This window comes from Typopeltis vanoorti, chromosome 24 (assembly GCF_054136105.1).
Source record: "Typopeltis vanoorti isolate ZY-2024b chromosome 24, IOZ_Tvanoo_1.0, whole genome shotgun sequence".
In the NCBI taxonomy this organism is placed as follows: domain Eukaryota; kingdom Metazoa; phylum Arthropoda; class Arachnida; order Uropygi; family Thelyphonidae; genus Typopeltis; species Typopeltis vanoorti.
The window spans coordinates 86180894-86196611 of NC_143572.1; the positions used below are offsets into that span (position 1 = coordinate 86180894).

The following is a 15718-nucleotide window of genomic DNA, read 5'->3' on the forward strand; positions in this document are numbered from 1 at the left end:
GCTTTGCTGACTACAGTATGCTCCATTCCTTCTTTTCATTTGACAAACGTGTTAGTGCTCAAGTATAATAATCCTTAAGATTTACCATGACCTAGACCCTGAGCTGAGATCTCCCTAGCTATATCCCAGTTGGGCAAGGACAACCTTGTAAACTTCAATGCCACAAAACTTAGTTCTGTCTAATCTCTTGCAAGAAAGTGCTCCATTCCTCCCAATTATCTTCACTAATACTGAAATATCCAAACATGATCAGATTTCTCTTCTTGGACTGAATTGCACCTCTGATCTTTCCTGGTACAACCAGTGGTGAGATATAAGGGGCTCGTGCGAGCCCTTTGTTAAATTTTTCTCAAATTTGTGAGTCTCTTGTTCTTGTTTACTTTTTTATTTTTTCAAAAAAAAAATTTTTTTTGAAACATATTAAGCGACAAACTCATACGGTAACCTAACAAAAATTAGTCTATTCAGCAGTGTATAGATTATTTGGAATTATAGTTTCAACTCCTCTATAACGAATGCGTCCAAGTTTGAAAATAAAATAAGTGTATGCGCTATCTTTACCCTTCTCCCTTCTGGTAGCCAATCAAAGTTTTATAAAAGATTATAAAAAGATTTCATTCTTATTATATTTTGATACTTAAAAAATGTTTTTCTTATGTAAGATAAATTAACACAGTTGATTGTGTGCAAATTTTTCATGTTTAGATCATGAAATATTTGTTTAAAAATGATGGCCTTTAGAGGTTGATTGTCCTCTCATACTTTTTTGATTGGAATTTGTACACAAGCTGTATTAATAAAAGTTTTTGTGTGAAATACTGCTTTTTTTTTTTTTTTTTTTTTTTGTGATGTGAGCCCTTCATTAAAATTTCCATAGTTCTCCACTGGGTACAACCATATTTCAACTATAGCTTCTGCAGCCACCAAAAAACTTGATGTACTTTTTTGCACAAGACACTTCACACAAGACACTATTTCACAGCTGCTAACTGGCAAAGGTTGGTCGATTGGTAGAGCCTCTGCTACTAATGGCTCAGTTAAGTAAGTTTGAGCGCGGTTAGTAGTTGGAAGGGGCCAATCGTTCGATGCTGTCGGCACACTCTCCCTCGATGAGTCTTTGGACTCCCTGGAGGTGTCAAAATAATAATAATAATAATAATATAATAATATAAACCCCAAATCTACCCAGCCATGGAATATTGCTCCCATATTTGAGGTGGTGCACACCAAAATTCTCTCTAAGATTGCTCTATTCTGTCCAGAAGAGGTCCAGATTGACCTCTTCTGGATCATTAATTAATGAATGATCCCTCTCTCACAGACCCTTCAGTCCTCTCTTAGATATTCGGTTTCTGTCTTGTGTCTCTTCAGATACTTTCATGGACAGTGCTGTGCTGAATTGGCCACTGTTATTCCTCCACTCTCCTCAAAAATCATTAAAACAAGAGCCACTGCTAACAACAATCTTTTATAGTCCATCTTACTCACCAAACCAACCTCACTGCCTCCTCTTTTATTCCATCTATTTCTGTCCTTTGGAACAGTGTAGACTCTTCTATTCCTTTTACCCATACATGGCTCTAGTGTGCTATAAGTCTTGTGGCCTTTCTTGTATGATGACCAGATATAAAAATAACAAAAGTACTGCATTACTGTGTACCCATTTCTTAATTTTTTTCTTAATCAACTTCTTCAGTACCTTGACCACCTCACCTGAAATGCTGATCTGTTGATAATTTGCTACCTCAGTCTTGAAGCTTCCTTTATGTAATGGAACTATTTTTCTTCTTTCCACCCCTCTGAACCAACTCATTGTTAATTTAACAATGTGGTCAAAGGCATTGCTAATTATCTAGTGCTGACTCGTAATACCCACGCTAATATCCCACAGCTGCAATCACATCGTGATAATTATACATTTTCTGTTCACTTGAATAAAAGTACTCCCCAAAGTACTCCATTCTGATCTAGCTTGAGTTTTTCTCTATCACTGAATTCCAGTCATGTCTTTAATCTCATCCTCCCACTGTCTTTTTTTTTTGGTCTTCCTCTAGCTCTCTTTCCATCTCTAGGATTCCATTCAGATATCAGCTTTGACGATTTTTAAGTGTTACTTCTTGCAATATGACCTGCCCATTCCCATTTGGATCTTTTAATGGCTGTTAAAGTAGCTCTTACCCTGGTATTCACATCAAGGTTCTGCAATATTCTGTACACTCCAGCTCATTTGTCTGTATTTCCACATTAGCCCTTGTTAGTGCAATATCTCCAACAGGATGATATACCCTTGCAAAGTGATCACTTAATAATTAACTGATTTGTTTGCTTCACTTACTCCTTACCAGTGTTCCCTCTAAGCTGGATGTGCGCAAAATTTATGCTTTCAGAATTTCTAAATAATTTTTGAATATACAGTGGTATCTCGCTAATCCGAACTAATAATAATCGTGCTCGTTCGGATTAGCGAAAAGTTCGGATTAACGAATTTTCCCCCAAGAGACAACAATAACTAGCGTTTAAGACAAAAATAATCTGATTCTAATGGTACATCAATTTAATTCTGTAAATAAATGAAGTAACTGATAGAAAAAAAGCTACTGTACTGTAATGTAAAAAATAAAAATTAATACAGCACACAAGTTTATTTTAGTAAAACATTTAGTTTGTATGTATCTGCATTGTTGAGGATTCTGATTTAATAAAATTGCATAGTTCATTACATAAATTAATTTGTGTAAAAATATCACTTTCTGGTACACAACACAAAAAAAAATTTCACAAAATAACACAAAAAAAAAGTTTTTTGATTTCTTTGTAAAAAAGTCACTGATTTTCTTTGGCTTCTTGGAAGCTAAACTTTTTCGAATGCTTCTTCTAGGAGCTGCATTAGCAATAAAATTTTGTGGAATGGCGTATCATTCTGCTTAGCCCATTCTATACACATATTAAAACTGTCAGCTGCCCTTCACGTTTTATTTTTTTTCCTTCAAGTTCTTTATTGTCATCTAATTCATTCTGTAGTGTGATATTTATAATTTCAGCATCTGATTTCATTTCGATTTCACTTTCAGTTCTACCCTTAATCCATTCCATAATATCTGTTTGAGAAATTTCAATATCTGGATTTATATTTTTAACCAAATTATGCACATTTTGAATTTCCTCTTTTTGTGTATCACCGTAGTTATACTGTACTGCAATAATAATAAAATAAATAATAATAGTTAAAATAATAATTATTAAAAAAAATAGTACACAAAATAATAATACGTCATAAATAAAAAAATTTTTCTTTCAATCCGCAGTTCGGATTACTGGAGGGTTCGGACTAAAGAGGTTCGGATTAGCGAGATACCACTGTACTAGTAAAATGAATTGTATGATAAATCATACTTGTAACTTATTTTATTTAGTAATTTCTCCAGTGTCTCCACTCTAATAGGTTACTTTTAGCCTGTTTTGTGGGTGAGCTAACGTTGACAAGCAAGTTGCAGATGCATTTAGCAGCACTCGATGTTCAAAATGCCCCCTTTTGCCTTCATACATGCTCAAAGTCTGTGAGGCCACGTATTGATGGCATTATGCACACCATCCAACAGAAATGGCCACTGCTAATTCTAAATCCACGTTCAGACTGGCGATGCTGAGGAACCATATTCTTGCAGGCTACTTAAGCTCTGACCACAATTTGAAGTCTAATGGTTTCAGATCAGGACTTCCAGATGACCATTCAAAAGGTGATATGTGGTCAGGCGCATTTGCTTCCGACCACTCTTCTGTGGCCCTAGCCTTGTGTGCTGGGGCTGAGCTCTGTTGGAAGGTTCACTACCTACTGTGAAACAAGGTGTTGTTCAGAGGTTGTACCACAGGCTCCAGCATGGTTTCTTGATACACTTTGGCAGAAGTTTTGACCCCCCCCTTTCTTGCAGAAAATGCAACTTGGATTCCTTCTGATATGCTAACCCCCCCCCCCCCCCCCCACTAAACCATCAGTGATGTGGAGTGATGACCACTTTGAATCCTGAGTGCTATGGCACATGCTGTGCTACTATCCAGGGCATATACCTGATCATTTTGGCAGTTAAATTACTCTTCAGTGGTGTAAATCTCATTTCTGAAGAGGATATCTCTCTCTCGTTTGCATAATGTCAGAGAAATGCCTTTGATTTTATCACCCTCTGTCATGTAACTTAGGGCTTTAGGAAGTGTCCAGTAGAATGATGATAGGCTCTCACCCTATGTCATAAGTTAGTACACATGACATTGTTCTTTGCAAAACATTCATCTCTCTCTACATCAATTTTTGTGTTCTCATAGGATTATGGTGGAGGCATGCCTTCACAGCCCTCACAAGCTGTTACATCCTAATGATGTATAATTGACCTGATCACTCAGATACACCTTCTGTATTGTTATAATGGTTAATAGTCTGACACACAAACAAACACATTCTACTGATCCTGAGTGTTTTTAGCATGTTGAAAATAACAGGTGACTGCATTTTAATCTTGTGAAGTGCTATTACAGGTACATGGTTTTCATAATCTCCCCACTGTGTGTTAACCTATACAGCTAGACCTCTCTCTTTCTAATGATGAACATGCAAATGTTGACTGTGCACAGTGACACTAATGGAACTGGGCTTGTGTGAATCCGTGGGCAGCGCCAGGGTGTGTGGAAGTCATAACAGTATTTATGACAAGAGGGTGTCACATAAATTTGTAAATATTTTATAAAAATAGGAAAAATCAGTATATTAAAATGCAGTTTGTATTCGAAAGTAAACTGCAAGGAGGGGGATTTCTTTTTTTTTTTTTTTTTTTTTTTTTTGGCAGGGAAAAAATTTTAGTTCAAATTTTCACAATAGCAGGTGCTGTACCACATGCCTCATTTGTGGGATACGTGCAAATGAGAGTCCTATAAAATGCAGTGTGTCCCGCTGGCACCTCGTAATGAACGCATGTAAATTCTCAGTTGTTGGTAAGAACATAAATGTTTTTGTGAAAAGAAAGGGTTGTTGCTGTGATGCTGACATTGGTGGATAATACATTGTTAGTGAAGTTGTTTTACACAAGCAGGGAATTAGCAGCAGAAGCTTTATGAAAGTTTCTAATGCAGAAATTAATGAAGAAAGGTGGAGGTCTTATCACTCCTGCCAGACTACAATCTCTAATACGACATTTTCAGGAATCTAGAAGTTTGTCAGATTGCCCTTGCACCTGCAGACCAGTGTTATCCAAAACCCTTACCAGTACTGTGATATTGCAAATAAGTGCCTAATGGCAGAATGAGTGGGTGGTGTAAGCAGTGCATGGGAAGCTGCAAGAATCTCAGGCACATAGTGAAAACGTCCGTATTCTGCATAGTGTGTTAAACTTGTATCCATATAAGCTGCAATCTCTTCACCAGCGTTACCAAGTGATACCGCTAAGTGGGAGGAATTCTCAATGTGAGGTTGAACAAAAGTCACAGAAGATCCACAATGGTTGGACAACATCTTCTGGACGGACAAAGTGGATTTTTCATTGCATGGAACAGTTAATGCACATAGCTGTAGAATTGGGTGCAGGACAATCTGCATGCTACTCAGAGGAGCCATTGTATTCACTGCGACCCACTGTGGTCACTGCATCCATTATTGTGGGTCCCTTTTTCTTTGAATAGCTATGTGCAGCAAGGGGCTGGAAGATGTGCTCAGTAAACGTACAGCGCTACTTGCAACTGCTATGCAAAATGTGGTGCGATACTTGTGGGAAAATAAATTTTCTTCACACAGTCGCATTCATGCAGGATGGGGCACCACCTCATATCCCATCTCCCATAAAGCAGTTTCTCATCAACACATTTAGTCAAGAACGACTTATCAGCTGTAATCGTAACTCCACGTTGCCCCCTTGGTCCCTGGACTTGACACCAATAGATTTTTGGTTGTGGGGCTATTTAAAGTCCCCAGTGTACCCAGAGAATGCCATTTTCTGAAGTTGCTTGCATCCACCCAGATATCCTCTATGCTTCAATAAATGGCATTCTCACCTGTTTGCAGCATGTAATTGCTTGTGCCATTGAACACTGAATACACTGAGTAATTACTGTAGTAATATCTAACAGGTTTCCTGCATGTTGATAAGTTTGCAATGCCATCTTGACTGTCTTCACTGCTTTTGCCCTCTATCAGTGAAATTTTGAATTAAATTGTTTTTCCCTCCCAAAAAAATCCTCTCCTTGCGATTCACTTTTGTGCAAACCGCACTCTGATATACCAATTTTTCTGAATTTTATGAATTATTGAAATATTTACAAATTTATGGGACACCCTGTATATAAAGCAAAAGAAAAAAAATTTTTTTTTTTTTAAATAATAATTAAGTGCAATTTTTAGTAAAAGTAGTCAAGTTGCTCAAAATTTATCAGCTTGTTATACTTGAAATCCCAACAGTTTCTGTTCTTCTGCTATTGTGGTTGATGCAAATAGCCTCTTCTTGTCTTTTATACATTTTTCAAAAGAATATATCTTTCTGATATCATTTTTTTCTTTATGCACAAACTCGTAAAATTATTCCATTTCATTCCTTTGACTTTGGTTATTATTTTATTGTGTCAATATGCAATCACTTTTTCTCTTTGCTCCATAATAAATTCACTCAACAGAAAACTTTATACAGAAGCAGTGGATACGACCAGCATCAAAATAAAAGTCAATTGTTTTTATATTTTCAAGAGAAAGGCTTTTATTATGAAAATGTTGGAAAATTTCTTTTCATCTATCACTAATGGAAGTCTGACAGTCATGTCAAAATGCAATTTTTTCTTCAGGTAAACATTTCAGGTAGTAGCGTCCATTAAATCAGGGATTCTCAACCTATGGTACGCATACCACTGGTGGTACGTTAGCTTCTGCCGGGTGGTATGAAAACAGAGTATAAAATAAAAGGGTAAATTAACATATTTTTTTACTCGCAACATGAGTTGAGAATTAAAAATGTATGCACAAATATTTAACAGTTCTACTTAAAATATTTCATGCAATTAAATGAAAACAATTAGATTTTACATTATCATTAAAAACTTTTGTATAATAATATACAAAAATAATACGGAAGTTCAATTTGTATTTAATAAGTATTATTCAAATGACAATGACAGAAAGTAACTCGAATATATTTGATCGGACAACAATGGGAAACAGTTTGTCCATTGTCGTTTGTTTAGCCTCGAGCCGCAGTTACAATTAAGAAAGTAGTGGTGTAAGATTATTGTCTTTGAATGTGAGATTTTATTTGTAAAATTGTCATATTTATATGTAGTTTGTGCCAGAAGATAGAAACTGGAACATGTTTAAGTGGTTAACGAGCGGGTCCTCAAAAAGATCGAAGGGAGAAATGAGTGTAAGCAGGGGAAACAATTCTTCTCTGTGCAGAAGCCACTACTTCGAATCCTAAACAACCGATGGAGGACATCATTGTACAAGAATGCAACAAAAAGCCCTGTACAGCACAATGTAAATATAATCTTAGTTATTTATCATATGGTTTCACATAAATTGGAGAAGAAACTGCACCTGTTCCCCAATGTGTGATTTGTTATGAAATGCTATCAAAACATTCAATGAAGCCTTCTCTTCTTCAATGTAATTTTGAAACCAAGCATGGCGATTTAAAACACAAACCTTTGGAATATTTCCAGAGAAAACTGTCCGATTTGTTAGCAAGGAAAAAACAAATATCTTCATTTTCAAGATTTAACACGGAGGCTCTGGAAGAATCTTATGAAGTCAGTTTAAGAATAGCTAAGGCAGGAAAACCTCACACATTCAGAAAGTCATTAATATTACCAGCAGCTACAGATATGGTTAGAATAATTTTGGGGGAAAAGGCAGCAAAACAACTTGAAATGATTTCATTATCCAATGACACCGTATCACAAAGAATTTCAGATTTGTCTTCAAATGTTAAGGAGCAGTTAATAGAAAAAAATTTAGGCTAGTAAATATTTTTCCATACAATTGGATGAAACTACTGACATTACCAGTATGGCCCATCTTCTTACGTATATAAGATTTATAGATGGGAAAACAGTGAAGGAAGAGTTCTTGTTTTGTGAACTACTGCCTGCTCGAACAACCTCAAATGAAATATTTTCAAAATTAGACCAATTTATGAAAATGAATGATGTAGCAGGGGTGAATTCTCCATTATTATTGTTATTATTATTACGGGTATCTCCATAGAGTCAATAGACTCATTGTGGGAGACCCAAACTAGCAAAACAATAACTGTCATATCTCTTCTTGAATTCATTTACAGACGAAGAACTCGCAACTAAGTCAGGCAATGAATTCCACTCATTCACCACCCTCCAGGCAAAAAACCTTGTTCTCACACCCTTGTTAACCACACTCTTCTTTAATTTCCAGGGATGACCTCTTGTTCTTCCATCACTATCACACAGCTGAAACATTTCCCCTGCATCAATCCTATAAAAACCTTTCAGTAATTTAAATGTTTCTATCATATCCCCTCTTCTCTGCCTATCAACCAACCTCAATCCACAAGCTCTCATTCTATCAATGTAGGGAGCATTTTTTACATCACTCACCAACTTAGTCACTCTTCTCTGAACCCTCTCTACAGCCTCCTCATCTCCAAGGAATCCAGGTGACCAGACCTGAGCACAGTAATCCAAATGTGGAAGTATCAACGTTTTATAAAGGGGAATAATAACCTCTTTATCTCTGGACGTCAGTGTGTTCCTTAACAACCAAGTAATCCTATGTGCAATCTTGGACACCTTAGCAATGTTTCCCCTGAACTTCATCTCCCTATCTACCAACACCCGAAGTCTCTAGCCTCATCAATCTCTTGGAGTACTGTTCCATCAATGTAGTACACAGCTGGTAATCTTTTAATCCCAAAATGCATAACTTTACACTTTTCCACATTGAACTGGCAAACTTTCGACATCAGCTTGATTTTTTATTGCACTACCCAACTTTGCATCATCAGCAAACAACTGAATATCTCACTTTAAACCATTTCCTATATCATTTATATACAAATTAAACAGCAATGGCCCAAGCACAGAGCCCTGAGGCACACCACTGGTCACCTGCCTCATCCTGGACTCTGCTCCTCCATACACCACCTTCTGGTATCTCTCCCTGAGCCATTTTCCTATCCATATCATCAATTTAGTATCCATTCCCATCTGCTCCAATTTGCGTAACAGTGTTCCATGGGGTATCCTGTCAAAAGGTCTTAGCAAAATCCAGAAGTACCACTGTTTAGCCAGTTCCTTTGTCCAACTCAGATGTCAAATCTATTATAAAAAGTTAATAGATTGCTAAGGCAGGATCTACCTTTAACAAAACCATGTTGGCCTCTATAGAGTATCATATCCTGATCCACCCATTCTTGAATTTTGTCTTTAACCAACTTTTCCAATACTTTTACCACTACTCCTAAGATGGTGATTGGTCTGTAATTAACTACCGCAGTTTTAGAGCCATCTTTATGCAGAGGAACTACTTTGCCTAACTTCCACTCCCTAGGGACCATACCAGAGTTCAAACTTAAGTTAAATATCCAGTTAAGAGGGGGTTGACAATTCCTTTGCACATTCACACAACACCCGAGCTGATATTCTATCTAAACCTACAGCAGTGTTTGCATTTAAATTTTGCAATATATTAAATACCTCTGATTTCTTAACTTCAATTCTCACATTAGTTATTGCTACAGGTACAGAGATATCCTCACTTGGGACTTTTGAAACGTGATCACTCATTAACTTGACTATTACATCTGATTTTGTCACCTCAATACTATCAGCACCCACTAAAGTTATCCTTCCGAAGTCATTCTTCCTTTTACTTGCCACATAGCGGAATAACTCTTTGGGATTACCCTTGATCTCATTAACTAAGGTCTTCTCATAATCTGATTAAGCTTTTCTTACTATGCTGGTAACCTTCTACTGCTCATGGGTGTACTGATCACATTTCTCCTTGTACATTCTCCATAACATTTTCTTTTTTTGCAGATCAAGCTTGATACTACTGCTCATCCATCTAACGCCTACCTTGTTTGTCTTCCTGACCCTGGAGACACAATCTGATATTGCTTTCCTGAGATACCTGCTGATTTTATCCCATGCACTGACTAACATCTTTCCCCTGCAATATGTTCTGCCATGGGATGGCTGCAAGCTCACTTCGAAGCTTGTTATAATTGCCTAACCTGTAGTTCTGTATATACCCCCTTCTTAACAGAAAAATCCACAGATTTTGCAACCTCCCAAGTCATGATCGCTTTCACTAATTGGAGGTAACGATGACACCTTACTTATGCATATATCCTCTGAACCAATAACCAGGTCTAACACTCTCATACCACGTGTCCCTTCAGTTATGTGCTGTTTCAAGTAATTATCTCGTAGAAGATGTATGAACTCCATTTCCTTTTTGCTACGTGATATTTTCTCCTTCCAATTGATATTACCATAATTAAAATCCCCCCATCACTAAACCTGCACTCATTGCACTAATTTGCTGATGCATGAATTCAATATCCCACCCTGTACCCTCTGGCCTATAGCAGCATCCAACTGTATATTTGGTTGTGTTGGTTACTATTTCACACCACCTCGAATGAACTCTCATTCACATGTCTATCATCTTGATATACTACTTTCTTTGACTGCAACACATCAGCTGTCATCAACAGTCCTCCTCCTCCTCCTGTTCTATCTTCTCTATCCTTCCTGAAAACACTGTACCCATCACATTCAATTCCAGTGACCACATCTTCTGCTGACAGCCAAGTTTCACTAATGCCTACAACTTTTGGTGAGATTGCACTGACTAATGCCAAAAATTCTTCTCTCTTATTTCGAATGCTTCTTGCATTAGTGTACAAAAATTGCAGATTTCCTCTAGTTCTTGTACTGGCTTTAGAACTGATATACAAGTCCTCTATCCTTCCTGAAAACACTGTACCCATCACATTCAATTCCAGTGACCACATCTTCTGCTGACAGCCAAGTTTCACTAATGCCTACAACTTTTGGTGAGATTGCACTGACTAATGCCAAAAATTCTTCTCTCTTATTTCGAATGCTTCTTGCATTAGTGTACAAAAATTGCAGATTTCCTCTAGTTCTTGTACTGGCTTTAGAACTGATATACAAGTCATTAATTTCAGTAGTCCCTTGCCGATTTTTATTCCCTCTCTTCTGCAATTTATTCTACGAATAAGGATCAATAAATATACAATCACCGCTACTAAAGTTTCTCTCTCTTACACTCAACTTTTTCAATATTAGTTTCCCTGCCCAATTACTTCAACTTGTTCAGAAAACAGTAACTTCTTCAATCGCTTATGTCCTTCCATGTTCAGATGCAGCCCATCTCTCGCATACAACTGTCTTTTTCCTTCAAACACACTTCAGACATCAATAAATTCCAGACCTCTTTTTTTGCACATTCTTGCAATCATATCATTCATTATCATCGCTCGTCTACTTAACTCATCTACTTTTCAATATTAGTTTCCCTGCCAATTACTTCAACTTGTTCAGAAAACAGTAACTTCTTCAATCGTTTGTCCTTCCATGTTCAGATGCAGCCCATCTCTAGCATACAACTCTCTTTTTCCTTCAAACACACTTCAGACATCAATAAATTCCAGACCTTTTTTTTGCACATTCTTGCAATCATATCATTCATTATCATCGCTCGTCTACTTAACTCGTAATTGTCAAAAAGAGGCAGCACGCACACTATCCTCCCATTAACACTTTTCCTCTTCACAATATCTAACAATGTTCTTAAATCTTTTGCTACCTGATTTATACCACCACTCAGGTCATTTGTACCCACCATAACTATCATCTTGTCTGCATCGTGCCCTCTCTTTATTGCTAAAGCCACTCTTTCTATTGTCCCACCAGCCAAGCACTCCTCAGGCATACCGCTCCCCATACCCTTAATCATAGAATCACCATATATTTTACCACTCTTAACTTCATTCAAATCCACACAAGCATCACTCATGGACTCATTTTCTATGCTCAGTTTCATTACTCAGTGCTCTTTTACTTACCCCCCCCCCCCACTTTCACGACATCTCGTTTCTTCTAGACCATTGTAGTTTTATTTTGTTGACTCCCAATCACTCCCATACTAGTTATTACTTCATCATTCACCAAAGACTCACCCATATGTAATCCTGTTCTAGTTACTTCAGCTAAAGTAATCTCTATAGTCCTAATTTCTCTGTTTAGCACATTAAACTCAGTTTTAACTTCCAGTATCTCCTTACTGAGCACTTCCAATTCCTCATGCAGAAGATGGTCATTTTTAATTTTCATGAACTCCCGCCGAAGTTCTTCCGCTACAGTCCCGATGTCAGCTTCCATTCCTAAACACTCCAGCCTATCCCAACACTTCTCGCATATGTCGACATTTTCGTTGTTCTCATTTAGCCAGACCGACTACAGATCCTTCACATTCTTCGGCGCATACATGTAGCAGTTTCCGCAATGCATCCATTGCGAAAAATCTAACGCTTAGCCAGCCTTTCATGTAGAAGTAGAAGTTTTGTGCGCCACTGACGTACGTTTCTTGTTACACGTTGAAGTAGTGAAACAATAACGCCACTGAAGGACACTTGTATCTAACCGATGCACAACTGCAGCACAATTTGAGACAAAAAGCCACACTATACTTAAATTTAAAACTACGTTTTCAAGCCTAACTAAACACGACTGCCACATTCACCACTTGCTGTGCTTGCTGCGCAAGCTCATTACTTGAGAAAGAAGTAATATTTATTTGTTAATAAATGTATGCATTTATAAGCATTCCATTTTGGCTTTTATTTTTGTAGACAGAAGATGTCTTAACTTGCACCGCAATAATTGAGCTTTGCATTGTGTATTGAAGGCTGATGCTTGCTCGTCTAGTGAAAGCTACCTTGGCTTGCTCGGTTGTCGGAGCTTCCAGGTCCTCGCAGCAGCACTGATTTAATGGCCGCGCATAGCCATTTCATCTTAAACACAGGCCATGCACAGTCAAAGTAGCCCTAGCCAGTGAGCTTCAGCCAGCCTTTACAAGTGTGTGTGTTGCTTGGGAAAATTAAGTTACAACCTTTTATGACGATGTTATTGACCAGTTCATAAAGAAGAACCATAGGGTTGAATTTGTATTCAAGTAGCTAAATTGAAAAAGATAGAATATCGTTTGTAAAATAAATGCTGTATTTGTATGATTAAATGTACATAGATTTCTAAATATATAGGTTTAAATGGTCAGTAATTCATTATTCCGCTAATCAGACTTGAATCACTCCTCTCACTCCCTGAATGATAACAAGAGCAAGCGTGAATTTCAAGACCAGCATTCGCCCCTGTGATATAGAATGGAATAAATGTGTTGGTATTTGTTCTGATACAGCACGTGCAATGGCTGGGAAACAGTGGCATTGTTGCAAAAATTAAAGAAGAAGCTCCACAAGCAAAATTTGTACATTGTATTATTCACCGTGAGGCTTTAGCCGCAAGAAATATGCCTGTTGCTCTGAAGACAGTTTTGAATGAAAGTGTGAGAATTGTTAACATCATTAAGTCCAGAGCTATGAATTCACGACTATTTTCCATTTTGTGCAATGAAATGGGTGCTGAACATGATTCTCTTTTACTTCACACTGAAGTTAGGTGGCTGTCGAGGGGAAATGTATTGAGCTGCCTGTTTGAACTTCATTCAGAAGTGCAGATTTTTCTCTCTGACAAACCCTCAGACTCAGACTTGAATTATTTCACTGATGAACTGTAGCTTGCCCAGTTAGCTTACCTGGCAGATTTATTTTGCCACCTCAACCAGCTGAACACAAACTTGCAGGGTGCACATACTTCCTTATTCTTAGTACAGGATAAAACTGCAGCTCTTAGGAAAAAACTTGGCTTCATCATTAAAGAAATCGATACTGGAAACATGTGTTCTTTTCCATTGTTGGATGCTTTCTTAACTAAGAATGAAATTCTTCTTCATACTGAACTGGCAGTGAATATAAAGAAGCATCTTGGGAGTCTAATCACTGATTTCAAGGAATACTTCCCCGAAACCCTGGCTTCAGAATTTTGGATTAGAGAGCCGTTTTCTGTTGATGGCACCTTACCAGAAACATTAACTCCTTCCGAGAAAGATGAACTGATCAAGCTCTCCTTCGACAGAATTCTCAAGCAAATGATTAAGAGGGTGGATTTAACAGACTTCTGGTTGGCAAGAAGAAATGAATATCCAATGATCTCAGAAAAAGCCGTAAAATTTCTGTTGGTGTTTGTAAATACTTACTTTTGTGAACGTGGGTTTTCTTCTCTCATTTATATCAAAAACAAGTACAGGAATAAGTTGAATATTGAACTCGATTTAAGACTCAAATTAAGTCAATTGAAACCAGACATTAAGAAGGTGTGTTTAGCTAAACAAGCACAACCTTCACACTGAAACAAGAATGTGGGTTCTGTAATTAAAAATATGTTACATTTATAGCTTGTACTGATTGTAAGTTTATTTGAGAACTGGAGTACCATTATCAGGAATATCAGTTTGTCAAAATTTGTTTATGTGTTCACTCATTATTATTTTAATTTTTAAAAATTGCACATTTTACAGAACAATCCATTGAATAGATTCAAAGAGTATCTGTTTCTCCAATAAATATCTGAATAAAATAATAAATAACTAAATAAATCACTAGTGTTATAGAGAAATGCTCATTTTGCCCCTGGGATCAATAAATCGTGCTTGAATTAAATGTAGTGGTATGCCACTAAGAAAAGGTTGAGAACCCCTGCATTAAATAATATTGCTCCATGACTTGTGTTAATGTGGAAACTGAATTAATAGTTGTCAAGTTAGTGATTGCATTTCCACTCTATAGTTTTACTTAGTACTGTCTAGGACATAGAATAAAATTATTTTGAAAGGATAAGTCCATTCTTGTACATATTCCATTACTGTATTATAAAATTCATCTACATAAAATTTAAATTGTGAATGCATCAGAAACCATTATTAATCAGATTATGTAATAAGTTTTGATTAGTGGCAGGTGTATATTCTTCATTTTGTTTCATCTTAATTTCATCAATAAAAATTTCAATCTCAGCTCTGACTTAAAATCTCATTTCTCTGAACAACTGTAAGTGAAAACAGTTTACATTGACTTTGTAAGAAATGCATTAATATAAGCAGAAGCAGATTAAAGAAAAAAATCACATGTTATATAAATGTGTTTTGGTTCAGATGTTTACACTCATACTAAAATTTAATGGAATGAATAAGCACAACGGTGCTGGAGGTGTCATGTAATAATAATAATAAAGAGAAATATTTAAACGGCAGGTTCAACTGTTCCAATATTTTATCTCTACAGAGACATCTTCAGGGATACAATATTACAATTGTTAATAACAAACACAAAACAATAAGGAGAAGATATTAGACTATTTAAAGCCTAAAGTCCTATGAGAGGATGCCTGCTATGGGTGCTGTTGGCTAGCCTTAGCAGTTTGGCAGAAGGCCTAAGAATTAGTTTCCAAAATCTTGGGAAGTTTAACAGAACCATATTTATTAAGATTATGTTTTTTTTTTAAAAAATCTGCTGCTGAATCTAAAAAGGGTCATTCAAGTTTGTATTTGCTGTGATGAAGCATAATAGTG

The 15718-nt window shown here is 36.7% G+C and overlaps 1 protein-coding gene across 1 annotated transcript in view; it reads left to right on the forward strand.

Moving 5' to 3' along the window:
• Utx (Utx histone demethylase) overlaps nucleotides 1-15718 on the forward strand; it is an 802237-nt gene that overhangs the window by 47629 nt on the left and 738890 nt on the right. The gene's annotated exons all lie outside the window — the stretch shown is intronic.